Genomic DNA, 27,551 nt, shown 5'->3' on the forward strand with positions numbered 1-27,551 from the left:
AAACATGCTGTACATGGTCATCAAGATTCCGTGAAAAGATCAAGATGTCGTCCAGATAAACAACCATGTATACGTCCAGAATGTCCCTGAATATGTCATTCATAAAATGCTGGAATGTTGCCGGGGCGTTGCATAGGCCGAAGGGCATGACTAGATATTCATACAACCCGTAACGGGTGCAAAAGGCAGTTTTCCACTCATCGCCCTCGCGGGCGTGCACTAGATTGTATGCGCCCCGAAGGTCCAGCTTGGTAAAAACGGAGGCATGGGATAAGCGGTCCAGGAGGGGGGGTGATCAAAGGGATTGGATACCAGTCCTTTTTCGTGATGGCGTTAAGGCGTCGGTAATCCACACAAGGACGTAAGTCCCCCTCTTTCTTGGGTACAACAAAAATAGGGCTTGCAGCTGGTGAAGTAGAGGGGCGGATGTGTCCTAGTCGTAGGGCGTTCTGGACATACTGTTTCAGAGCTTGTTCGTCTGAGGGGGACAGAGAATAGATCCTGCCCGAAGGAACGGTATAGTCCGGGATTAGTTCAATCGGGCAGTCATATGATCTGTGTGGAGGAAGCACCTCGGAAGAACCGCGAGCGAAAACTGACTCGAATGCTTTGTACTCAGAGGGAATCCCGGTAACTACCCCTCCGACGGTATGGGAATTCACAACCGCTGATCCACCATCATTCAACGTGAGCTGAGCGAGAGCTCCCAAAGCCTGTGACTGAGTATCTGTTTCTAGATGGGTTGGGAGACAAAAGTTCTGGCAGATATCCGACTCAAAGAGAACCGTGCCTGTTTGCCAATTAATCAGAGGACTGTGTTCACGCAACCATGGTATTCCTAATAGGATACCGAACTGGGGTGTGGTGATCAAGTCAAAACTTAGCGTCTCTGCGTGAATGTCTTGTATAGTCAATAATAGAGGAGCAGTTTGGTGTCTAACGGGACCAGAGACTAGGGCAGTGCCATCTACGGCCTGAACCGGTTCAGGTCGGGTTTTCACCACTAAAGGTAGATTGAGAGAATGGGCTGAAGCAATGTCTATGTAGTTCCCCGTGGCACCAGAGTCAATGTTGATCGTGACTGCGTGAGAGATACCCGCAGAAGGATAAAGAGTGGCATGTACAAAGATGAGCTGGACACGAGCGAAAGCAGGAGTGGCACCCGGAGATGAGGACTGGAAGCTCAACCTGGTCTCCGGATCTAAGGTCGAGCTGTCCGAAAAACCTGGGACTTCTTGGGACGTCGAGGGAATTCCTTAACATAGTGTCCCGTGGTGCCACAATAAAAGCATGCATTATCCACCCTCCTACGTTCTCTCTCAGATGTCGTGATAGGACTACATAAACCTCCCACTTGCATAGGTTCCTCAGTGCTGGAGGCGGGAGTACAGGCAGCTGTAGGATGAGAAAAACCCAACTAAGCCCTGCGCTCTGAGCGACGTGCATCTACCTGCAGGGCAAGATCCACTAGTTCTTGATACTGAGTGGGCATGGAAGGGATCACGGCTAAGGCATCTTTCATTGGATTATTCAACCCTCTATAGAATATGACCGCCCACTTGCTTTCTGGCCATGATGTCTCGGCGACCAATTGGTTGAAGCGGGTGATGTAGTCTATCAAGGTCCCTCTACCCTGGGTTAGTTCTAACAACTCCAGATCCCTAGATTGTGCCTTGTGTTGGGTGTCGAAGACTCGGGACATCTCGGTAACTAACAAATCAAAATCATAGAGAACCGGGCTATTGTTCTCCAGTAAAGGATTAGCCCGAGCGGCAGCCGTTCCGGCCAGGTGGTAAAGGGTAAAGGCCGCTTTAGCAGTGGAATTAGGAAAGGCCAGAGGTCTACACAGGAAGTGTAACTTGCACTGATTGATGAAGGTCCTGAACTTCTTGGGGTCGCCTTGATAACGTTCAGGAGCGGCCAAGGGAGAAGGGGCTGAAAGGACCACCGGGGTTGGAGCTGGGGTACTTGCCAATGGAGGAGGTGTGGCTGGAGTGGCAGCATCCCCGAATTCAGAGTCTGCAGGGAGGGAATGCTGGACACTCTGTATGGAATCTAGCCTTTGGTGAATCACCGTGTTTGTGGCGGCCATATCTGCCCTTAATACTGTAATTGCCTGAACTAAAGCAGCTATGGGTTCTTCCGTGGACCCCTGCATTATCCAACACGACTAAACGGCTTCTCAGTCTGTTCTGACTTGAGTGTCGTGTAGACCGTTGAGACCTCCGTCCCCAAGTGACACACAGGGGAACCAAAAGAACCCCGCTGTGCGACCTTTGGAGCCACAGGTGGGAGATGTTACTTCCCGGATCCACAGAACCTCTGGAACACCGATGCTGCTGCAGAAAGAACGAGGTTAAGTACCAGGCAAATACAATATGACACAAGAATCAGAGGATCTGAATAATCTTACCTATCCGGTGATTGGAAAGCCTGGGAAATCTAGTGAAGGAGGTTCGAGACTCAGATGAGAGGCGGTCCCCAGAACAACAGGGAACAGAGTCAAGCGTGGACACAGGATAGCCCACCTGTAGAGCTGAAGACGTAGCTTGAGTTCCCAAAGGGCAATCGCGTAGAAGTCCAACAAAGTACCAAGGGATGATCCGAAGACAGGTGAGGGACGGGTCGAGGTTCAGCAATGGGTAAACAGTTCCAAGTAAAGGTAAAAAAGGGTAATCCGAAGGAGTCCAGGTGAAAGATCCAAGATCAAGGTAAACCAACAGAGAATATCAAACGTAGCGCCAAACAGAGTCGAAAGACAGCTGAGAAGGGGTGAGTGCTCCGTGCATCAAGCTTTATATACTGTGCGCTTCTGAGTCATGTGACGTCCACCATGGTCACGTGGGAAACGCCGCTCTGAATCACGTGAGCAAATGAATGATCTATGCGGAGGTGTTCCGCCGCCCCTTCTGCTGTATGTTCTCCATGGCAACTGTCAATGCAGGAAGGGCTGCAACAGGGCATGTACATTGTACCTGGTACAGAGTTTTCGGTCCTTTGGGGTAACCACATCACGTGAGTCTCGAACCCTGGAGGGAGTAGTGTGGGAACCCGGGGAAGGTGTTGTGGAGATGTTAGCAGTGTTCTGGTATGCAGAGGAGCGTCTAACAATGTACTTGTGGGGAACACAAATTGCTTTTCTGTGAGTACCCTTTCAAATGCAGTGGTGAAGTGAGAATCATTATCGTAGCTTTGTGGGAGACTCGGCTAGGGTGTTCTGGCTGCCAGGAATGTATGTTATAAGAACATGTACTGTGAAAAGAAGTATGCCCAATGGGCTTGACGACTATTGTGATGTACCATTTATTGCAACACCTGAAGGTTTTTATGGTCAGTTTGCACTTCGAACAGATGTGCCACACCCAAAAGGAGATGTTGCCATTCCGTACAAGCTTGACGTATAGCGAGCAATTCCTTCTCAATTACAGTGTAATTCATTTAGCTGGGGTTGAGTGTTCTGGAATAATATGCCACCGGATGTTCTTGCTTATCTCTACTGGTCTGTTTGAGAACAACCCCTATGGCACCATAAGATGCATTGGCTTTGACAATAAAAAGGGAGCTGTTGATCAGGTTGAGCCAAAACAGGTGCTGAACAGAAGGTGATTTTAAGGTTTTGAAAAGCTGTCCCCACCTCTTTGTCCCAAAGGAAGCAAGTATCCTTCTTAAGCAACCGTGTTATGGGAAGGATGATCATGGAGAAGTTATTAATGAATTTGCAGCAAAAGTTAGCGAGTCCAAGCTATGGATATCCTTCACTGAAGAAGGCAACAGCCACAACATGATAACAGATGTTTTATGTGGATACATTTCAATACCTTGATCGGAAAGAATGAATCCAAGATAGGGAACTGAGCTCACCTCAAAAGAACACATTACAGGTTTGGCCAGGAGGTGATGTTGGCATAGCCTGAGCAGTACCTCCTTGAAATGTTGTTGATGATGTTGTTTGGATGAGGAGTACATAAGGATGTCATCTAGATATATGATGAATGAGTGGAACAACAGGTCAGCAAATACATGGTAGATGAATCTTTGAAAGATAGCTGGTGCATTGACCAGTCTAAATGGCATAACTTGATATTCATAATGGCCAAATGGGGTTCTGAATGCCGTCTTCCCTTCATCGTCTTCACATATTCGGAGGAGGTGATATGCTTCACACCCAGTTTAATGAATATATTTGTGCCCTGTATGGCTTCCAGGATGGCATTCATTAATGGCATGGGAAATCTATCCTTAATCGTGACTCGGTTAAGGCTGCAACAGTCGATGCAAGGTCAGAGTTCTTCTGTGTTTCTTGGGCACAAAAAAGAGGGAAGCACCAGCTTATAATCTGGACTTTAGTATAAATCCATTTTTCAGGTTATCAATGTATTCCTTAAATGCCTTCTTTTCAGGTATTGAGAGTGTGTGCATGCGACTGAAAGGCACAGATGAACCTGGGGCTAAATCAATGAGGAAGCATTTCCCTGGGGATCTTGGTGCTGGTTTGGTAGCAGTGGTGCTTCAGAGCTCTTGCACTTGTCAGGAACATTCTAATATTGTTCTTGCTTGAGCCTTAGTCTGGGGTCTGATGGTCCTGGCTCAGGATGGGTTGGTGTTCACCGATTTGTCTTCTACCATCTTGGCTGAGGTTACACCTGGTTTTGAGGCTCTGGTTGCCCCTCCTCCAGAACCTCTACAGCATTTTGTCAACATCGTCCTTACTGATGATGTCATAAGAGCATCGAATCAACTGCCAATTGTGCATAATCTTGCATGATCAGGGTCCCTTTCACAAAGACTGTGGAATGTGGAATGATCTTCTGCCACGCATCCATGGCAGAACAGAACTGCAAGAGTTTAAATTGTGTGGGGGTGTGTGATTGAAATTCTCTAGGCCCTTGTGCTCAGTTGTGGGCAATGCTGCAGGGCCGCCCAAAGTGAGGCAGGATAACTGCTGTTACCATCAGCAGGCCTGGAGAGGGGCAGCCCAACCTCTCCCCCTCCCTGCTCATCTCCTTCCCCCAAGCCAGAGAGACACACAGTCTGTGCAACACAAAGCTGAGGAACGGTGAGGTGTGAACAATCACCTCACCCTTTCTCCATACAGCAAGGTTCTAAGCACCTAAGGAAACCAACAGTCAGGCAGGGATCAGGTTCAAAGACCTGCCCCCCCAGGGGGCCAGACAGTCGGCTAATCGGCCGGGGGCTGGAACACAACAGCCCCCACTACTATACATATCAAAGACCCAGGGCTCCCCTGGATCTTATAAATACAGAGCGCCATGCTCTGAGAAAACACAAACAGTTTGTGGACCCTGAACGGGGACCCAAACACACAGGTGGTGCACTGTTTACTCCTTGCCTTCCAAACCTTTGCATCTTTCGCAAACTCTGAAGTTCATTGCATTCGCAGCGTCTTTGTTTTCCTTTGAACATTGCACTGTTCATGAACCTCTGCACGGCAGCGAGTGGCGAACACTGAACAAACAAAGAAAGTCTCCCGGGACATACCGAAGGGAAGCAGGACTCCACTTACCAGCGCGAACGAAGGAAGGAGGAACCTGCAGACAAGCCCGGCGTAGGCGGTGGCTTCAGTCAAGCATCAATTTCAGGTAAGCCGCCACGCCGGGCTGCGAGCATGAAATAGAACACTGTTTTTTCTAACCGCGTGTAACAAAGATAAACATCCGCAGGCAGCCGCTCACCGGTGGACCCGGAACGCGCGGTGCGTGCCAATTTCAATAGAAATATTGCAAGTTTAAACACCGAGGCTGCAGGGAAACTTTTGGTTCATACAGCATTTGGGGCATTTTTTAAGGCCCAGGCCAACAGGGCACACACAATAAATTGCAGTGAACAACAAAGGCATAGTTTATACGCATAACTCGAACCTGGGCACAAGAAATAATTTCAGCTCACCAAAGACCACTGCTGCAGTTTGTCTGAACATAAACCAAAATATTTTTTGGGGCAACACTCTACAGTTACCCGGCATGGGAAACAGCATTTTTTGCAAGCCCACAAGAGCTGTCATGATTCCTGCCCCTCATGTCCCCAGCCCTCCAAGATGTCAGGCTGGAGCCAGGCCACGATCACCTACATGGCCCTCGAGGGCCTCTCCATCCCTCCAAAGACCCACTTGGAGTCAGACGTGGCACTTGTGGCACCAGACTCACTCACTCCCATAGGATAACATTGGGGATTGGACTTGTAGTGCATTGATGGGGACAGGATGGATGCCCCCACATATTTCGGTTCCCAGAACTGCATGTGCAGTCTAGTCTTTTGGGTGTGGTTCAGCCCAGAGACACCTGGGACACCCAGAGACTATTTAAGCCATGCCCAGGCTGAGAAACATGCTTTGTTTTCTGCACCTGCAGCGTGACACTCACCGTGTTCGGATCGGTCTCCAGTAGGCCTGCATCTTTTTTCTGCGCTCAGCTCCTGCAAGAACAAGAACACTGTTAGGAACAGCCTTTCCTTGCGACGCTTCTGCCCATCATTCATCGCTCCTTCTGTTCTGCGGGCATCTTCGGCAGTGTTATTCCCATCCCGGCATGCCGCTTCCTAAGGAAAAGGGAAAAGTACAGAAAAAAGGCATTGGTAAGCATTCAGCAAATCTTTGCTTATTTTTGAAAGACTGTACAAGCTTCAAACGCTTACCTGAATCCCAGCCGCTTTGGGGGAACTCTGTCTCCGGAACTTCTCATCCATCTGCAAGAGGAAAAAGAGACTCCAGGTTAGCGTGGAAACATCTAGAGGCGCTGCATACCGTGCTTACTCACTGCATTTCTTCTTCATAACCGACATCCACGCTGAAAACGTTGCGGCACCCAAAAGACACAGAAAAAGAACTCAGTTCAATACAAATACAAAAGGGTCGCATCGCGCTCTCACTCACCTTCAGCGCTACTCATCTCAGCAGCACATCGCCATCCCCGGACGCCGGCCATCATCTAAGGAAGGAAAGGAACGAAGTTAGAGAACTGTTCAAAAGACTCATTATACTTACCTGTCGGACTCTTGCCAGTGAAGTAACTAGGCAGCAACGAGCTCGCATCAATCAACTTGCCCCTGCGCTGAAAGCAGGATGGAGAGCACACTTTCCAAGAAAACAAGGTGAGCTGTGGATCAAAGAGAAGGGTTGGATCCTGGGGAAGAAGGGGTTCAAGCACACAGAGACAATAGGGAGTTAAACTCTACCAATCCTGTGTTTCAGGCCCAGTCTCCAGTCGAGTAGACTCCAGGGAAGGGTTTAAGGTCATAAGAGGTCAGAACAGGCTGAGTGACGTCCCCGTGGATACGAGGTGAGCGTTACAGAATCCACAAATAATAAAACAAGCATTATAATGTGCATAATAGAAGGTGCTATTGCACAACGAGTAGAGAGCTAATTTTGACATCTGTGCAGAGACTGCTGACACGGGTTCAGATCCCTGCAGGGCCAAACACAGCCTTTTTCAAATATCTTTCTTTTAATTAAACAGGATGTAAGGAAACATCGGTCCCAAATGAAAATCACAGGAACCCACAACACTGGCACAGAAACCCAAATCACCCCACCTTATGGCAGCCATCGAGGCAGCAGAACACTATGGTTGGGCATGGGTCAGGGAGAATATGTATGGCCTACCAAGGGAAGGGACACCCATACCACCCAATCAAGATGAGGTCACAACACCACCAAAGAGACAGAAAGTGACAGATGGCCCTAAAAATGGTAACAAAAAACTGGCGAAATTGTGTGAGAACATGTCGGAAATGCAACAATTATTGCGAAAAATGAGGGGGAAACAATTACCTCAAACAGGGGAGCAGGGACCCACAAACCTCAAGATACCCCTAGAACCTACCATAACGGTGACCCCCCCCCCAGCAACGATCCCAACAGCAGCCCCAGCCACACCAATGCCACAGGTGCCAGCAATGCCAACAGCAGCCAGCACAATTGCGCCAACTGCAGCCACAGCAGACCCAACAGGTGCTTTAAAAGCATGGGCAACCCACAGTACAGAACCACTGGGATAGACAGGGCAAAGCAACAGCAACCCAACAGACATAGCAATGATCTGCAATGCCCAATTAGAATTAAAATTGAAATCCTTCCAGACTGAAATACTGAATAGATATAAAAGATGCCTAGCATGGAATATTGACACCACAATCAAAGAGGTCATATGGGCCAAAGAGTTCATAGAAATCTTTTCACTTATAGAAGCCCAACACAAAGGGAAAGATGGGATCCCAAAAAGATAGAAGAGAAAGCCATAGCCAGAAATGCCCAGGTAGAACAGAATTGGGACAACAGGCTACAGGCCTCGCCATCTTGGCAACAATATACAAAGACAAATTCCCCAATGATGGCAGAAAACTATTGGGTTAAATGGATAAAATAAGAGAAGCAAAAATCACTCAAAAAGGGAAGACCTGGCTAGCATATGAAATCAGATTTAGGAGAAGCATGTCAGAGAGGCCAGCTATAGAATGGGACGAGGTCCAAAATGACTTATACACGTTAAACGCTGAGCCCCCATCGGAGGAAGAGGCCCCACAGAACAGCTCCAAAAATAGCAAAAATGCACAGGGTCCCAGAAATAATGATAACGAGAAACATAAAAAGGGGGAACAGCCCTTTCGGAAGAACCAGCTATGGGCCGCCAAGTCGAATACCCACAGGCAGAACAGAAACCACTCTCCAAAAGCCAACATTCCATGCAGGAATTTTTGAAAAACCAGTGCACCTCGGGTAAGGACTGCTGGTACAAACACGCTTGCACAAACGGCAATGGTAACCACGCAGCAAGCAACTGCACCAGACTGCCAGCCAAAAATTCAAAAGATTAGCACCATCCACTCCCTTTCAACCCCAGGTTGGGCACCAGACAGAACCCCCATCAACCCAAACAATTTTAGAGAAGCACTCATGAATTACCCAGACAGGGAAACCAGCAAGGCAATCTGGCAGGGTTTCACCAAGGGTTTTACTATCCCTTATAAGGGCACAGGGTCACAGAACATCCAACGAACCTGAAGTCGGCCAGGGGCAACCCCCAAATGGTGGAGAGCAAAATCAAGAAGGAATTGCTGTTAGGCAGGATTGCAGGACCCTGGGACCACATGCCCCTCAAAGATAACATAATATCACCACTAGGGCTGGTTCCCAAAAAAGAACCTGGGAAAATGAGGCTAATTCACTTCTTATCCTATCCCAAAGGCCAATCACTAACTGATGGCATTCCACGCATGGAATCCGCGGTATCATACACACACTTCCAGGAGGCAGTAAGACTCATACAGGAATGTGGCAGGAACGCCCTGATGGCCAAATTAGACATCGAATCCGCTTTCAGACTATTGCCAGTCCACCCAGATTCCCAGCAATGGTTAGGTATTACTTTTACCAACAAATTCTATGTAGACAGATGCCTCCCCATGGGATGTGTAGTATCCTGCGCCCTATTCGAGCAATTCAGCTCCTTTTTTCAATGTGCTTTCCAAAAACAGAGACCAGGGACCAAAGTAGCACACTACCTCGATGATTTCATGGTAATGGGCCCAGCAAATTCTGATTAATGCAACAAGGCCCTGGCGAAATTAGAAGGAATGGCCACACAGTGAGGCATACCTTTAGCAAAGGATAAAAGGACCAAACTTGCCACCAACATAATTTTCCTGGGCATTGAAATTGACTCTGTACAGGGCCTATGCAAGATCCCAAAGACAAAAATTGCAGAACTCCTGCAGAAAATACAAGGCCTGACAATAAAAGACAAGGGCACAGTTAGAGAAATTCAATCATTAGCAGGGAGTCTTAACTTCGCTGCTAGAATAATCCCCCAAGGGAGGGTATTTTCCATAAGTCTGGAACTAAAAATCAATGTATACACCAAACCCTACCTACACATCCGGCTAGGCACAGAGGTGAAACAAGACCTGGAAATTTGGGGGAATTTCCTCAAAGATTTCAACGGGACCTCACTTTGGCGTACGCCTTTGAACACATGGACAAAAAGGGTCCTTTTCACCGATGCAGCCGGGAGTAAGGGGTTTGGAGCCATACTAGACTCAGAGTGGGTGGCAGGACACTGGCCCAACTCATGGCAACAGGCGGGGTAGACTAAGAACATCACCCTCCTAGAATTATTTCCCATTTGGCTAACATTACACATCTGGGGCAGGCAGCTAGCTAACACGGAACTCTTGGTCTGTTTAGACAACATGGCCGTAGTAGGCTCCATAAACAGAAGGTCTACCAAATGCCCTCTAATGCTAAAAGTCCTACGAGCCATCACAGCAGTCACACTACAAGACAACATTGTGGTCAAAGCAAAGCACATCGCTGGGGCGTATAATAACATTGCAGATGCTTTATCTCGCTTTCAGTGGCCAAGATTCCGGGAGCTAGTGCCTCACGGCCAGGAACAGATGACGCCAATACCAGCCGAATGCTGGGCAATAATGGAAAATCAAAAATAACGGCATCAACGCCAGCGCCAGAGAGCCCAGGCAGGGATGCACAACAAGAACCAGGCGCCCCAAAAACGGGTGTCAACAAAACAACGGCATCAACGCCAGTGTCAGAGAGCCATGGCCGGGATGCCCAACAAGAAACAGGCACCTCAATAACGGGTGCCAACCACTCATTAGGCTTCCTAACAGAGATGGCAGAGAAAGCACTGGCAAGCACCACCGCGGCGCAGTACAGTAAGTGCTTACAAACAGTATTTAAAGTCACAGGCGTAAACCATGTAGAGTTAATAACGATTAAAGACATAGACACATTTTTAAAATGGGCGCATGAACAAGGCTTTAAGAGAGATTGGCCAAAAAGACAGCTAGTTGCAATCTTGTATTTTTCAAAAATACGGGGTGATTCAGACCCCACGCAGAGCGCTCTTATTTCCTACGCAATGAAAGGATGGGGTAGAATAGAGGGCCCCCAGGTGGGCACCTGCCGCCCCCTGGATTTCAACAAACTGGTACAAATTGCAAACCAGCTGGATGCCATATGCTGGCATCCGTACAAGATCTTATTATTCAAAACAGCTTTTTTCCTGGCATGCTTCAGGGCTTTCCGTGTTGGAGAGCTCATTGCCTCCAGCACCAAGGCTACCAACGGCCTGGGTGTCATGGAGGTCCGGGTTAGACAAGAGAGCGTCAGCATAGAAATCCAAAAATCAAAAACTGGGGCCAAAAGAACCATCAACATTTGTTGCATTGATGAGGCAGCAAACTGCCCGGTATGTATCATCACCTTTATCACACGCAAAGGCCCATGGTAGGGGGGAGGTTTCTAATCCACAAGGACGCCTCGGCACTAAGCCGCTACCAATTCAAAGGAGTGCTGATGAAAGCAATCAGCAAAGCAGGGTGGGACCCCAAGGGTTTTGGCACCCATTCATTCAGAATAGGTGCCACCACCTCAGCATGACAAGGAGGCCTAGCTCCCCAACAACTAAAAAACATAGGGGGATGGAAGTCAGATTGCTACAAAAGATACATCAGACCACAGCTAATATAGCCATCCTCCCTCATTTTTATTTCTCCCCCTTCCTACAGAAACAACAGGCGAAGGGAGGACCGCTCTCCAATCTGCATGCATAGTCGGCCACTCATTTATCTTCAGGACGGGCCGATGGGCAGAGGAGACCAAAGAAAGGTCACCTTTTAGAAACACCATTTCTTCATGGTGGGGATACAGAGACCTACAATGGGCCGAGATCCACTAAACCCTGGCAGAACTGGTCGCATACAGAGACCCGCCAGAATTTTTGGTCATACACCTAGGGGGCAATGACCTGGTATCCATTGGAAGGAGAAATGTATTCGAGGACATGTGCTCCTGCCTAGCAGGCATTTCACATAATTGGAGGGGAACAGAAATATATTTCTTGGCCATCCTACCCAGAAAGAAATGGCAAGGGGCCAACTGCTACAAATCGATAGACATTTCTGGAAGAAGACTCAATAGGGGGCTAAAGAAATTCTGTACAGCAAGAGGACTGGGCTTCATAAAGCACCCGGCCATTAAACTGGGTGACCCGGACCTTTTTCACAAAGACGGCACCCATTTATCAAACCAGGGCATGGAACATTTCTTTCGACAAAATTACAGCAACTCTAGCCTCCAGGGGTGGCCACTAGGAGATACTTTCAGGGGAATGTGGTCAGCCGCCAACCTGCCCATGTGTGGTAACCCCAAGACCTGGTGCCCAAAAGTATGTTACTAAGATGATATGTGATTATTGTTATCTCCATAACCATATCTGTACAATAAAAACCTACGGCCATTTATTGCCAACACTTGACAACAATGTGTGAGCCAAATTATTCCGGGTTAGGGTATGGGGTCGGCAAATAATTATGCATGCATATGGGTTCAGCAGTTATGGGCAATGCTGCAGGGCCGCCCAAAGCGAGGCAGGGTAACTGTTGTTACCATCAGCAGGCCTGGAGAGGGGCAGCCCAACCTCTCCCCCTCTCTGCTCCTCTCCTTCCCCCAAGCCAGAGAGACACACAGTCTGTGCAACACAAAGCTGAGGAAGGGTGAGGTGTGAACAATCACCTCACCCTTCCTCCATACTGCAAGGTGCTAAGCACCTAAGGAAACCAACAGTCAGGCAGGGATCAGGTTCAAAGACCTATCCCACCCCCAAGGGGCCAGACAGTCGGCTATCTGGCCGGGGGATGGAACACAACAGCCCCCATTACTATACATATCAAAGACTCAGGGCTCCCCATGGGTCTTATAAATACAGAGCAGCATGCTCTGAGAAAACACAAACAGTTTGTGGACCCTGAACGGGGACCCAAACACACAGGAGGTACACTGTTTACTCAGTGCCTTCCAAACCTTTGCTTCTTTACCACAAAACCTTCCCACCCTACAAATAAGGGAGAAGAACAAAGGAAAGGTAGTACAAGGCACTGTACGGTGCCCACAAGTCATGGGACATGAGAAGGCGGGCACGGGCCAGAGGGGGTAACCCCAAGACCCGGTGCCCAAAAGTATGTTACTAAGATATGTGATTATTGTTATCTCCATAACCATATCTGTACAATAAAAACCTATGGCCTTTTATTGCCAACACTTGACAACAATGTGTGAGCCAAAATATTCTGGGTGAGGGTATGGGGTCGGCAAATAATTATGCATGCATATGGGTTCAGCAGTTATTAGCTTGATATCCCCGCTCTGTGGGAGGTGGAACAGTGCCTCATCCTTCTACCATGTCCATGGTGTTGCTGTAAGGTAAGGTCAGCTGCACTTGCAACTTCTTTACGAGCTGCTGATGTTCTTCCACCTGTGTTTGTTGTGGTGTCACTGGGTCCAGGTTGTTGTCCTCCTACTCATTTGATGAATCTGTAGAGTCACACTGGTGGTCTCCTCTTACTAAGGATGGTCCTTTGTAGCTCCTCCTTAAATCTTGGATTGCTGAGCTGTTCAGAGTCACAGTTCTAATAATGGAATGGCTGCTTCTTTCACTCCTCCAAAGATCTGCTTCAGCCAGCTTTTCATCAGTTGGCAATCTCCACATATTTCCTTTGGTGCGCCCAACAGAGGATCCGTTCAATCCACACCAAATACTCCAATTGCTTCTCCCTTGGCCTCAAGGCGGTGTTGAAGGACTTCATCATGAGGTCATCTGTGTTCAATGGACCCAAAGTCCCTTCCAGTTCATCCATCCCTTGTTGTGACATGGGCTAAGTTCAGGACACAGGACTCAGAGTGATTGTACTGTCTGAAGAGATGGTCTTCCCAATGCCTTAAGAATTCACCATCTATTTTCATCATCTGATACCATCCAGTCATGCAATATGAATTTAGTGAGGTCATCCCATAATTCGTAAGCCTCTTCACATTTTGGGATGGGCTGCTCTTCCGAGAATGGTCCTTTTCAAATAGATTCCCCATGTGTTGATGTGGGTGACAGCACAATCTGTTTCTCCAAAGCAATTCTCACAGCTACCGCCATAGCATCTGTAATGGCAACAGCATCATTGGTGGATGTGGTAGGGTCAAAGTGAGGTCCTAATCCTGGCCACGTGGTTAGTGGCCAGACGGGGCAAATGATAACAGGATCGCCTCCATGAAGCTCAGTGGGCAAAGCCTTATTCTCAATGCTATTATGCAGTAAGGTAAGGTAAAATGTCGTGTGGCGCCCTTCTGCCAATACTGTTGGCCTCGCTGCGCATGGGTCTGTAAAAAAAGGTAGCTAGGGGGTTTTAGTCAGATATCCGGAAAGTCAGATGCTTAAACCTGCAGTGGTGATGGGTGAAGGTAGCAAGTGTCTCTTACCTGTATACCAATATGGAAACTGCATTTATGTCCTGGGAATGGAGGAGTGGATGGTTGTCGATATAAAAAGGTATGGTAGGGGTCTGTTACGTGTACTAGAATGGCAGGAAATCTGAAGGGAGTGTGTGAAGTGTAAGGTTAAAAGGTTTTTTATTAAAATAGCAAAACTAATTTGTTCAGGGACGGAAGGGGAGGAGCTGGGGAATTGCTGCTTCTTAGCTGTTACATGCAGATTTCTTTGATGGACTCTGTTGAGGTTCAATTTCACGCTGTCAAAGTCACAAATCCGCAGGAGATCTCACGAATGGTGGTGAGGAGAGGTTGTCAGTATGCTGAAATGGTTGTAGATAGTAAGTCCAAGTGATAAATACACTATGCATTATTAGCCGAGAGGACCCATATACAAATAGGTTGAGGAGCCTACTACAGTTTCTCCTAAGTAACAGAAGCAGATGGGTTGCTGTATGATATCAATGCTCAATGCGGTGGAACCTTTCTGATTATTCCGCGGGGCAACTCACGCAGAATGAGAACTGATGTAATGCTTTAGGTAATTGCTGTTGGCTTTTATATGGTTCATGTTGGCTTATCATAGAGCCAAGCCTTGAGCTGTTTCCTAAGAGATAGGAGGTTCACTTGCAGGCAGAGTTGTTTCGGAAATGTGTGTTCCAAAGATTCATAGCAAGGAACAAGAATAAAGACCCTCTTCTTTTTTTTTTTTATGTTGAAGGTCAGAACGAGGACTACTGCAGCATTGCTGGACCTGCGTGTTCTAGCTAAAAGGATTGTAGTGCTGGAATTCTCTTGCATGGTAGGAGCTATGTGCGATGCACAATGCTGTGAAGTGGATTCTTTTCTTGACAGGCAGCCAATGGAGAGTACGTAGTTCAGGAGTCATCTGTTCAAATTTCTTCTTTCTGAAGAATAGTTTGCCACTACATTATTTTGAACTTGTTATGGTTTCTTCATCAGGAAGTCTGGGAGACCAAGACAGAGGCGGTTAGCATAGTCTAGTTCGGACAGTACTTTCGAAATCACAGCCATAGTTCTGTAGGTGAATGTTAAGAAGAGGACACATCTGCAGCGTTTGATTGTTCTCACGTTTGTAGATTGTCTGTCTTCCGCATAGTTATAGAAGATGATGGCAGATCGGTTGACAAGGTCTATTCGGGGTATCACATAGACAGTACTAGCGAACTCACAGCCCTAGTTCTGCAGGTGAATGTTACGAAGAGGACACATCTGCAGCGTTTGATTGTTCTCACGTTTGTAGATTGTGTGACTTCCGCATAGTTATAGAAGATGATGGCAGATCGGTTGACGAGGTCTATTCGGGGTATCACATAGACAGTACTAGCGAACTCACAGCCCTAGTTCTGCAGGTAAATGTTAAGTAGAGGACACATCTGGATCGTTTGTTGACAGATTGTTCTCACGTTTATAGATTAATTGTGTGTCATCCACATAGTTATAGCAGATGAGGCCAGATCGGTTGATGAGGTCTAGTCAGGGTGTCATATAGATGCTGAGGGTAGCATAGAACATTTGTTTTCCTAACCTAGGGTGCACAACATGCTTTTCATGTTCCCTGAGATTTGTTCTAGGAGCCTTGTCATAAAAAGTAGTTCATCGGTAATGCTATCAAGCGGGACCTCGCTTTTCAAGAAACACATCTCTGTGTTAAGGACCTCCGCACGCGCGCGCGCGCACACACACACACACACACACACACACACACACACACACACACACACACACACACACACACACACACACACACACACACACACACACACACACACACACACACACACACACACACACACACACACACACACACACACACACACACACACACACACACACACACACACACACACACACACACACACACACACACACACACACACACACACACACACACACACACACACACACACACACACACACACACACACACACACACACACACACACACACACACACCCCCCCCCCCCCCCCCCCCCCCCCCCTTTCATCGTCCTGAGGCATGTTGTGTTTTCCAGAGGCAGAAATGTCACAACCAAAATGCACAGCACAGTGGAGGATGGCAGGTAATACACGCTCTGGGTGGATAAAAGTCCCTGAGTATTTGCCTCACCGCTGATTTCCACTTAGTGCCTCAAAAAAGTTACACTTTGTTTTTGCACAGTTGTCATGAGACGAATTCTCTTGTGTGTAATCGAAACAGAAGTAATCTGTAGGCGCAAGAAGAGACGATCAGCTATGCTCTTTGAGAGTTCCTAAATTGGAGTCCCAATCACTTACACACCCCTCACCCTCTTCCCTTACAGATCCGTCAGAGTGCCAAGGGACCTTAACATAGCATATTCAGAGCGGAGGAATGAATTACAGGACTATGCTCCTGGATTCTCCAGATGCTCCTGAAAGCTGAGCACACAATTCAAATGCATGTAATTAATCAGTTCAAATCAATGTCAAAGAGTAGCCAATGAAATACTTCAACACTGACATTTTGGGTGGGGGCCTGTCTTGTGTAACGTTATGTAATAAATTGATGCATAAATCTTCCCTAACTAATGGGATTTGAACAGAAAAACACTTGTAAATAGGAAAGCAGTTCTTAAGTGGTGTTAAGCAGTCCATCTCGAGTTTGTATATACATTTAACACCAGGGCGGGGTGCAGTACACTCTGCACAAAATAGTTATATGTCATTACAGTCCAAAAGATAGTCGTTTATGTGACTAAGTTCTCCCTTTTATCTTGGATTTACACTGGACTTAAAGTCTTTTCCTAGTTCTCTTTGGGTTGCAACCCTTTGCAAACAGTTCACGGATTATGTACATTTAGAAGAAAGGCCCCTTGTGTTTGACTTAAAATGACTTTGAAATGTCTCTGATCACACCCTACTCGTAAAGTCAATTCTAGCTTTGACATGGCTGCAGACTACCAAAAAACACAAACGAAAAATCACAAAATAGGAAAAACAACAGAAACTTTAGAGATCACCAAAATGTAAGAAAAATAAGAAAAAACATAAGCAGGCTTCCACGCCTGGACCACAATACCAGTTCCTGGATGTACCCACCGCTCTGGCTTTTAGGATTCTGGAGTTGTAGCCTTGAGGCTGGTAAGGCTGAGGGGGGTCGACTTCCTTCGCCTGGATGCTTCCTGGGTGTTCCTACTGAGGCTGGACCTTATTTCTTTCTGCTGCTGTGCATATTCTGATGCTTGGATGGCGCTGAAACTGACAAAGGCTCATGGAGCAGGCGCAGTTTCTCCATGCTGGATCCCCCTCTGAGTGCCAGCCTGTGTGTATGGGGGGCGGGGGGATAAGCAGCTTGCTTCGGGCGATGACTTTTCTAGCTTCTCTGGCCTTGATGAAGCAGGTGCAGGAATTTGAAGAGGACTGCAGTGCAGGGGCAGAGTCCTTTCCTGGCCTTGCATGAAATGAGGGAATGGGCCCTTAAAGATGGCGGAGCTGTTGCTTAGTCTGTTTTAGTTTCTGCTTGCCAAGTTTCCCAGTTCTCTGCTTCACGCCTGGAGCCAGACCTGCTTTTTGGTTCCAGTTGCATGCTGGAACTTGAAGTTTTTTTATTCCCTTTGCAAGGGAGGGCCTACAAGTCCCAGCATCCACTGTAGAAAAAAAAGGATTGGCTCAAAGATTCCGCATGGAACTAGGAAACTTGGCAGCTATGTTTGTGTTCCTTTTTTTCAAATCAGGAGCACCAGAACACTATTGACGTGAAAGGGTGTCCAGTAGCGCACTGTTTTAAGTGTTGTACTCCTATAGAGCCCATTCAGTGCTTCGGCTTACCACACATGGCGCCCAGGTACACAGGAGACCCACCGCATTAGCTGATCCAGGTGTGCGATGAGGGGACTGGGCTCCGGCCACACGTCTTTCTTTCCAGTCCTGGGCGCAGAAGCAACTCTGCCGCTGGCTCCAGTTTCTCTCTGTCCTTCATGACTTACTTTGGTAAAGTGGAGGAGTGGGAGGCAAGTGGTTTTCTCTTCCCCTAGTGTTCCCACAATTCCCCTCATATAGGACACCGTTTCCTCCTGTTCGGACACCCCTAGGCATCCATTAGGTAGATGGCCAATGGGGCTTAGCGTGTGAAGATTACAACACGGTACCTCGTGCCTGTGGTTACATTTTCTTTGTGGGAAAGCAACACACTAATGTAACGGGGAACATGAAGGTCGGCCAATGTATTGCATTTAGAAGCACTACTTGGTAGGCAGCTCTATACACTACGTGAACATTACAATATGCAGATAACACGCATTACATTTACACTTTTTCGCATTGGATGCAATGAAGGTTGTTTACAAAGAAAGTGCGCCTGTGTAATTTTTCGCATGGATAATTGCAGGTAACAAAACGCTGTCATACACTATTCATATTATGACAAGCAACCCCGTGCTTTAAATGGGCGGGTGCGTGCCGGTCCTGAGTACCAGCTCTTCTTTTATTTGTAGGTCACAGTTCCGGCACTTCTTATCAAGAAGTCACTACTTTTATTGGAACAGTACCAGCACTTCTCAGCAGTAAGCAGGCACTCTGGGATAGTGAGTACCAGCACTTCTTAGCAGTAAACAGGCACTGTGGGATAATGAGTACCTGCACTTCTCAGCAGTAAGCAGGCACTCTGGGATAGTGAGTACCTGCACTTCTTAGCAGTAAGCAGGCAATGTGGGATAGTGAGTACCTGCACTTCTCAGCGGTAAGCAGGCACTATGGGATAGTGAGTACCTGCACTTCTCAGCAGTAAGCAGGCAATGTGGGATAATGAGTACCTGCACTTCTCAGCAGTAAGTAGACACTATGTGATAGTGAGTACCTGCACTTCTCAGTTTCCATTCAAAGCACTGGAGCAACCTCGAATGTTTGGGTGAGCCCTGGTGATACACGGCGTTGCATATCACGCCATCCGTATCAGCAGTAGCAGCAATGCTATTACTCCTAGCAGGAGCGGCCGTTTTAAGGTACTAGTACTACCCGTTGTCGGAATAGGATTAGTAGCTAAAGTACAATTACTAGCACTACGGCTAATAGTGTTACCCTTGTGCAAGCCATTCCATACAGGTGAGTTCAGAAGCAGAAGACAGCCCATTCCTTGACACCCACACATGTTAGCACGTGCAAGAGCCAAGTTGCATGTTTCACACCTGAATGTCGCTAGTGACACCACCGACAACGAACGTTGCTCTCATTCACCTATGACGTCAGTCGTCACCGTCGCATTTGATACCCGCTCATCCACAATTCGGTATTTTTGTGATTACTGTAGTGAAGGCTCACCCTGTGGCCGTCAGCGTTGGGCGGCGTTGCTCGAAATAAGTTAATAATCAGAACCAGGCGCTGTGCACGTTGTGCAAGAGCACGTGACGGTACCCTAAAGCCATCACTGCGGGAGATGAACACAGCAGAACAAGGCTGACACGGAGGCACCTAGAACCGCGTGCCCGCTGGTCCATGGCATTCAGGGAAAGCCGATGCGAAGGCACGGAGCAGCAGTCACACATCTGGGGCACATCACTGCATGGCCTCCATGGATCAATATCCACACCCTCGTCTCGTGGCGCTAGCGTAGGGCTGGGGAAATCCCGGGTCCCCCCTTGGAAGCCCCCTGCCCGGGCTATTCTCTGCACTGTCCGCCCACACGGCACACACACGGGGCCGTAATGCCGCCCCCACAACAATGAAAACTCAGCCCCCCGCCCCCCTACCCCCCTATCACAATGTAGTGCACGGAACGCCAATTATGGGTCATTAACGACTTCATGGTTTCACGCCTACATTCTGATGGGAGGGGGCGGGGGGGGGTGCAGTGGGTGTGCACCAAAGCTTCTCCGCAGGAGTGCTTGTGACCTCACAAATTTGATTCCTGGTGATGTCACTGAGCGCTATATGGGGCAATTGGGCGCGATCCACCGCAGCCTGAACGATGCCCCATGTAATCACTGAGTGCAAGGAGAGGGAGGACCTGTGACTGAATACAGCACTCGTAGAAAGTGAATGAAGCTCCGCCCAGCCTCTCGGGCAGGGCCAGGCTGGGCTGTGATTGGCATCGGGCTGCAGGCAGCGACGGGGACGGCGGCATCCTTGCACAAGCACCGGCGGAGGCGGCAGGTCCCAGACTCCAATAAAGACATTGGTGAGTTCTGTCAATTTCCCTTTACACATGTTAAAAGTGAATTTTGATGCACCCGCACCGGCTGTAATCACGCGAATGTAGTGTAGAATCGCAGGAAATTTGACCTTTTCCCCCACAACAGACATTTAGAGAAGATTTTTCCTTAAAAAAAACAGATACGAAAAGGATTTCTTTGCGAGGCCTTCATTGAAACGCCTGTTTGTTTGCCTGGATACAAGGATACAGCACCAGGACAATAAACATAATTTAAAAAGTACATTCATAAATCATCAGTTAACTCCACAAAGTTGCAAATAAAAGCCTAGCAACGCTAGGCTGGATTGCTCGCTAAGTGTAATGTACTGTACGCGGTCTTGTATATCGTCTTTCTGCTGCTGCTGGCGGCCTCGCTGTGCGTAAAGAATGTTTTGTTGTCAATGTGTGTGGCACTGTATCCACGTGGATGTAGCCAAGTGCATGGTGTGTGCGGAGTCCCACTAGTGAAACCAAGTGCACTGGATGTGTTGAGCCCTTCTGTCACATCCCCGTGCACGGTGGGTGGCAAAACCCACCGACTGCAGCCAAGTGCATTATATGTGGGGATCCACACTGCCACAACCGAGCACATGGTGTAGGAGGCATGACGGCCAGGCTCGTTGTGTTTGAAGAGCCCCGTTGGCATAGACACGCGTGTTGTGTTGGGCCTGGGGAGGCCAACTTGTGCAACCAGGCATTGTGTGTGTGTGTGTGTGGCTCCACTGGCTCAAAGAAACGTACTGTGTATGGTGTGACACAACGCGCATGTGTGGAGGGAGACCCACATGCCATATTGAATGTGGCGAGATTGACTTGTTAAACCAAGCACATTGTGTGTAGGGAGAAAGTCTGGCTAAATCAAATGCATTGTTTGTGGGGAATCTTATTCATTCAACCGTGTGTGTGTGTGTGTCGAGCCGCACTGGTGTAGCCTGGCATGGCTTCTGTGCGGGGGCGATCTACTAGTGCACCCAAGTGCACTGGGTGCTGGAACCGGCGATGGCTCAACCAAGCATTTATTTATTTGAATTTATAAAGCGCGCATTGGCCCTAGGGCATCGTGGCGTTGTTACAGGGCATTCAACTTGGATACAAAATTACATATGTTGTGTTTGGGGAGAGCTAGAGGCACAACCAAGCGTGCTATTTATGTCAAAACTTGAAATATACAAGATAACGAACACAGGAAGGATGCTTTAAAAACAATGAATTATGTTCTGTTTGATTGGGAACACATCCAGATGTGGCATGTGTGAATCAAATTGGTGAGACAGGGGTTGGAGCTTGAGTTTATTTTGTGGAAACGAATGAATGTAAATGCAGCTAGCACAAGCTTTTCACTTTAAGCCGGGCTCTGTTGGGACAGAGGGGCAGTTATCTCGGGTCACATGTAGACCATATAGATACATTGCTGCTATCACCATTATTTATTATCTGGGGTTTCCTGAGGGATTAGCCATCCAAAGCCTGTTATCACCTGAAACTCGTCCTCCTGGATTAATGAACAGCCTGGCAGCATCTGCGCCAATATTTGGTGAGATTTATGCATGCAGGCAGGGCTGGGCAGGGGTAAGAAAGGCTCCTGGGAATCCGAATAAGTCGACCTGTTGAAGTAGTGGGGGGAAGCGTTCAGAAAAAAAAGCAGCCCACACTGGGTAGCAGCGTCAGGTCTTGTGTCATGTGCATGTTGTCCCATGTTTTAAGGGGTGAAGCGGTGGCGCAACTCTATTCTCTGTAACCTCAAGGGGCAGAGGGAGTGCTTCTGAGCGACTCCTCACGTGAATTTGTGGAAGGCAGAGCTCCTTTCTCTTTCTTTCAGGCATGCAAAGGTCTTCCCTCTGGCGTTCAGCTGAGCGGTGGAAGTCTTTCCTTGCTGTTCATTGCTGAGCCAGGGCAATTCAGGTCGGTGGTGAACGGGCAGGATGGAGATCGAGCCACACTGTGATTGTACCAGCTGCTATTTCTCCATAACCCGTTTTAGAATACCCTTTCTTGTCTACGGACATAGATATGCTGGGACATTCTCCACATTTCAATAGACTGTGCTTGTACCAGTTGTTATTTCATCAGAAGTCTTTTGAACACCCTTTGTTGCATACAGAAATACGCTGGGACATTCTCTCCATTTCATGAGAGGGAGAGCCTGCCAGAAGGAGGGTTCTCTACCTCAGGCTGTGCTTTAGTTGTGTCTATTGGATGAGGCTGTAAGTGTTGGCAATAAGCCAAAGCTGCTGTCATGGGAATTGAAGATGGGAAAGAGATGTGATTTGAGGAGGGCCACAATACATGTGGGTGTTGTCTGGCCTTTTAAACACTCATGCACTGCTCCATGCTTTGCTAGTTCCTATGGCCATTCCAACCGACTACCTGCTCCTGCCTACTCAAATGCAGATTCCAAGATCTCCCTCAGCTAGCTTTCTGGGCAGTCTTGTTAATGTTACAGGATATTTGTACCGCGCACTATCAGTACCAGACTGGTCCCCTGGCGCTCTCGTGAAAGTTAATGGCCTAATGTCAGCTGTAAACCTTTTCCCGGTGCAATATAAAATGTCTTAAGCAAGTGTGCCTTCATCCATTTGATTTATAAGCAATATGTGTGACCTTACATCTGTTCCTTGCCCTAAATGCATGTTCAAAAGAAGCATTGGCACACACATATCGCCGGTAGTATTACAGCATGGTAATTGCACCAAAAATTCCCCATTGGGTCCAGTGGACCCAATGGGGAATGGGAAGTAACGGTTAGCACCCAACCCGTGATCTGCCGTTAATGCTGCCAGACGGGTGGGTGCTAACGCAAATAAAGTTGGGCAGTATCCCATTTGGGATACTGCCCAACTGGTGATGAGGCCCATAGTGTCTCCACCTGGGAATCCCCAAATATGTCCTCAACGGCCTCCAGTAACCTCACAACGCTGCAGATGGCCTGTCCACAAACCCGCCTCAAAGAAAAAACATCTCCCTCACTTTGGCCCATCTCAGTTTGCTGCCAGCTGTGAAAAATATTAATTTGTAATGGCTCTTCCTTCATGAATGCTATATTTAAAACCAGGCACTTTACTCCTCGAATAAACGCCTTATGACTGCCTGCAGGTGCTGAAGAAGCTGCGTGGGTGGCAAAGCTTGCTCAGCGCATGAATGCCTACGGGTTGTATGTTTATGTGTATTGTATCAATGATATTTGTGATGTCATCTTTGATGTGCTGGGAGTTAGTCTTAGCAGTGCACGGTGGTGGCACGAGTTATGGTTGCTTAGCTTACCATAACTTGCAAATTTCAGGGGTTTTTCGATTTTACTTGTAACCATAACGTCCTTTTAACAACTTTTTTTTACTGAATTTCATAGGTTTTTATTAGTGCAACTTAACCATAATGTCCCTTTAACAACGTTTTTTCAGTGAATTTCATGGGTTTTTACCAGTGCATGCTATTTTCCTATAACTTACTAATATCATACTTACCAAATATAACAATATTTGTGTCCAATTTACAAAGTGTCACCTTAAAACTCTGCCATTTCCCACTTTCTAGAATCATTTTTAACACTTCTACACACTTTTTGCAATTATTTCAACTAGTTTTTTCATCCGTAGACATTTACGAACATCTGACTTCATTGCGGACCTTCCGGACAGTGCCACATGACCATACGCTGGCGGGCGGCATGACGTGTTCGAGAACCCGTCCGGACTTCACGATAAGATCTGCCCTTTGCGGACAGTTCGGAACTGCATTTTCTACTGATCTAGGAAGTTTCAACTTCAAAATTTCCCTTGCACACCTCCTACACCTTTTCGTACTCATTATCCATTACCAATCTAGTACACATTACATACTTGGAAGAATTTTATCAAAACTGCAATTTATCTTAAAAATGGCATTAGTTATTGCCATCCATCCTCCCCAAGAGCCACCACCACCTCCAGCTGGAGGACCTTCACAACAAAAAAAGCACAGTACTTTCAAAGACAATGAAGAGGACCAAGAAGATGAGGTAGAGGAAGTGCCTTCTTCTAGCACCAAGATCGAATCATGGGTGTGGTAGTTCTTTACTACTGTTGGGAGTGTACCAAAGGCTAAAGCTGCCAAAGTGAAATGCACTGAGTACTTAGTCTCAGACTACCTGGACAGTACTCCTACGGGACCACCTCCATGCGCTGCCACACTAAACCCAATGACCGCAATGCTCTCAAAAAGGTTAATCCTTTCTCAGAAAGTAGTAAGCTGTCTTCCTCCACCTCATCTTCCTCAACAAATACTGTAACCACACAGCCTGATGTCTGCGGGCATTGCTGTTATAAATAAATAAGGAGGGCTACGGACCATTATCGTCTATTGCAGCCCCTGAAATGGGGGATAAAGGCCATTAGCACCCCTGGTTCCCAAAGTGGGAACCCAGGGTGCTAAAAGATAGATTTTAGCACCCTGCGGCGTCCCTCTATAGGAAGGAAAATCCTTTCCAAGACAGCCAACATGGAAAGAGAAGGCGGGGCTCCGTACACAGCCCCTCTTCCCTTGCCATGGCAGCCTGCAAAACCCTATGAACATATTACCACAAGCACTTTTTTTCCCTTTTAAACCTATCCTACCTTCGAATAACTTTACCACATAGTCGGTCCCAGATAGACATAGCAGCGACGGGGACGGCGGCATCCTCGCACAAGCACCGGCGGAGGCGGCAGGTCCCAGACTCCAATAAAGACATTGGTGAGTTCTGTCAATTTCCCTTTACACCTGTTAACAGTGAATGTTGATGCACCCGCACCGGCTGTAATCACGCGAATGTAGTGTAGAACCGCAGGAAATGTGACCTTTTCCCCCACAACAGACATTTAGAGAAGATTTTTCCTTAAAAAAACAGATACGAAAAGCTTTTCTTTTCGAGTCCTTCATTTAAACGCTTGTTTGTTTGCCTGGCCACAAGGATACAGCACCAGGACAATAAACATAATTTAAAAAGTACATTCATAAATCATCAGTTAACTCCACAAAGTTGCAAATAAAAGCCTAGCAACGCTAGGCTGGATTGCTCGCCAAGTGTAATGTAATGTACGCGGTCTTGTATAGCGCCTTTCTGCTGCTGTTGGCGGCCTCGCTGTGTGTAAAGAATGTTTTGTTGTCAATGTGTGTGGCACTGTATCCACGTGGATGTAGCCAAGTGCATGGTGTGTGCGGAGTCCCACTAGTGGAACCAAGTGCACTGGATGTGTTGAGCCCTTCTGTCACATCCCCGTGCACGGTGGGTGGCAAAACCCACCGACTGCAGCCAAGTGCATTATATGTGGGGATCCACACTGCCACAACCGAGCACATGGTGTAGGAGGCATGACGGCCAGGCTCGTTGTGTTTGAAGAGCCCCGTTGGCATAGACACGTGTGTTGTGTTGGGCCTGGGGAGGCCAACTTGTGCAACCAGGCATTGTGTGTGTGTGGCTCCACTGGCTCAAACAAACGCACTGTGTATGAGGTGACGCACAAATCAACAAAGCACATGTGTGTGGGGAGACCCACATGCACAACCAACCATATTGAATGTGGCGAGATTGACTTGTTAAACCAAGCACATTGTGTGTAGGGAGCAAGTCTGGCTAAATCAAATGCATTGTTTGTGGGGAATCTTATTCATTCAACCATGTGTGTGTGTGTGTGTGTCGAGCCGCACTGGTGTAGCCTGGCATGGCTTCTGTGTGGAGGCGATCTACTAGTGCACCCAAGTGCACTGGGTGTTGGAACCGGCGATGGCTCAACCAAGCATTTATTTATTTGAATTTATAAAGCGCGCATTGGCCCTGAGGCATCGTGGCGTTGTTACAGGGCATTCAACTTGGATACAAAATTACATATGTTGTGTTTGGGGAGAGCTAGAGGCACAACCAAGCGTGCTATTTATGTCAAAACTTGAAATATACAAGATAACGAACACAGGAAGGATGCTTTAAAAACAATGAATTATGTTCTGTTTGATTGGGAATACATCCAGATGTGGCATGTGTGAATCAAATTGGTGAGACAGGGGTTGGAGCTTGAGTGTATTTTGTGGAAACGAATGAATGTAAATGCAGCTATGCGGCTAACACAAGCTTTTCACTTTAAGATGGGGTCTGTTGGGACAGAGGGGCAGTTATCTCGGGTCACATGTAGACCATACAGATACATTGCTGCTATCACCATTATTTATTATCTGGGGTTTCCTGAGGGATTAGCTATCCAAAACCTGTTATCACCCGAAACTCGTCCTCCTGGATTAATGAACAGCCTGGCAGCATCTGCGCCAATATTTGGTGAGATTTATGCATGCAGGCAGGGCTGGGCAGGGGTAAGAAAGGTTCCTGGGAATCCGAATAAGTCGACCTGTTGAAGTAGTGGGGAAGCGTTCAGAAAAAAAGCAGCCCACACTGGGTAGCAGCGTCAGGTCTTGTGTCATGTGCATGTTGTCCCATGTTTTAAGGGGTGAAGCGGTGGCGCAACTCTATTCTCTGTAACCTCAAGGGGCAGAGGGAGTGCTTCTGAGCGACTCCTCACGTGAATTTGTGGAAGGCAGAGCTCCTTTCTCTTTCTTTCAGGCATGCAAAGGTCTTCCCTCTGGCGTTCAGCTGAGCGGTGGAAGTCTTTCCTTGCTGTTCATCACTGAGCTAGGGCAATTCAGGTCAGTGGTGAACGGGCAGGATGGAGATCGAGCCACACTGTGATTGTACCAGCTGCTATTTCTCCATAACCCGTTTTAGAATACCCTTTTTTGTCTACGGACATAGATATGCTGGGACATTCTCCACATTTCAATAGACTGTGCTTGTACCAGTTGTTATTTCATCAGAAGTTTTTTGAACACCCTTTGTTGCATACAGAAATACGCTGGGACATTCTCTCCATTTCATGAGAGGGAGAGCCTGCCAGAAGGAGGGTTCTCTACCTCAGGCTGTGCTTTAGTTGTGTCTATTGGATGAGGCTGTAAGTGTTGGCAATAAGCCAAAGCTGCTGTCATGGGAATTGAAGATGGGAAAGAGATGTGATTTGACGAGGGCCACAATACATGTGGGCGTTGTCTGGCCTTTTAAACACTCATGCACTGCTCCATGCTTTGCTAGTT

The 27,551-nt window shown here is 47.5% G+C and overlaps 1 protein-coding gene across 3 annotated transcripts in view; it reads left to right on the forward strand.

The window, feature by feature from the left end:
* KCNE1 (potassium voltage-gated channel subfamily E regulatory subunit 1) overlaps positions 1-27,551 on the forward strand; it is a 303,471-nt gene that overhangs the window by 90,876 nt on the left and 185,044 nt on the right. The window contains exon 1 of one of the 3 annotated variants that reach the window (XM_069636154.1): positions 19,722-20,450. The exons of 1 other annotated variant lie outside the window; for it this stretch is intronic. The gene's annotated coding sequence lies outside the window, so the exon portion shown is untranslated. Of the gene's footprint in view, positions 1-19,721; positions 20,451-25,096; positions 25,173-27,551 lie in introns of those variants that run through there. One more of the 3 variants, XM_069636151.1, reaches the window with a different exon arrangement.

Source organism: Ambystoma mexicanum, chromosome 7p (assembly GCF_040938575.1).
Source record: "Ambystoma mexicanum isolate Mex_15411 chromosome 7p, UKY_AmexF1_1, whole genome shotgun sequence".
In the NCBI taxonomy this organism is placed as follows: domain Eukaryota; kingdom Metazoa; phylum Chordata; class Amphibia; order Caudata; family Ambystomatidae; genus Ambystoma; species Ambystoma mexicanum.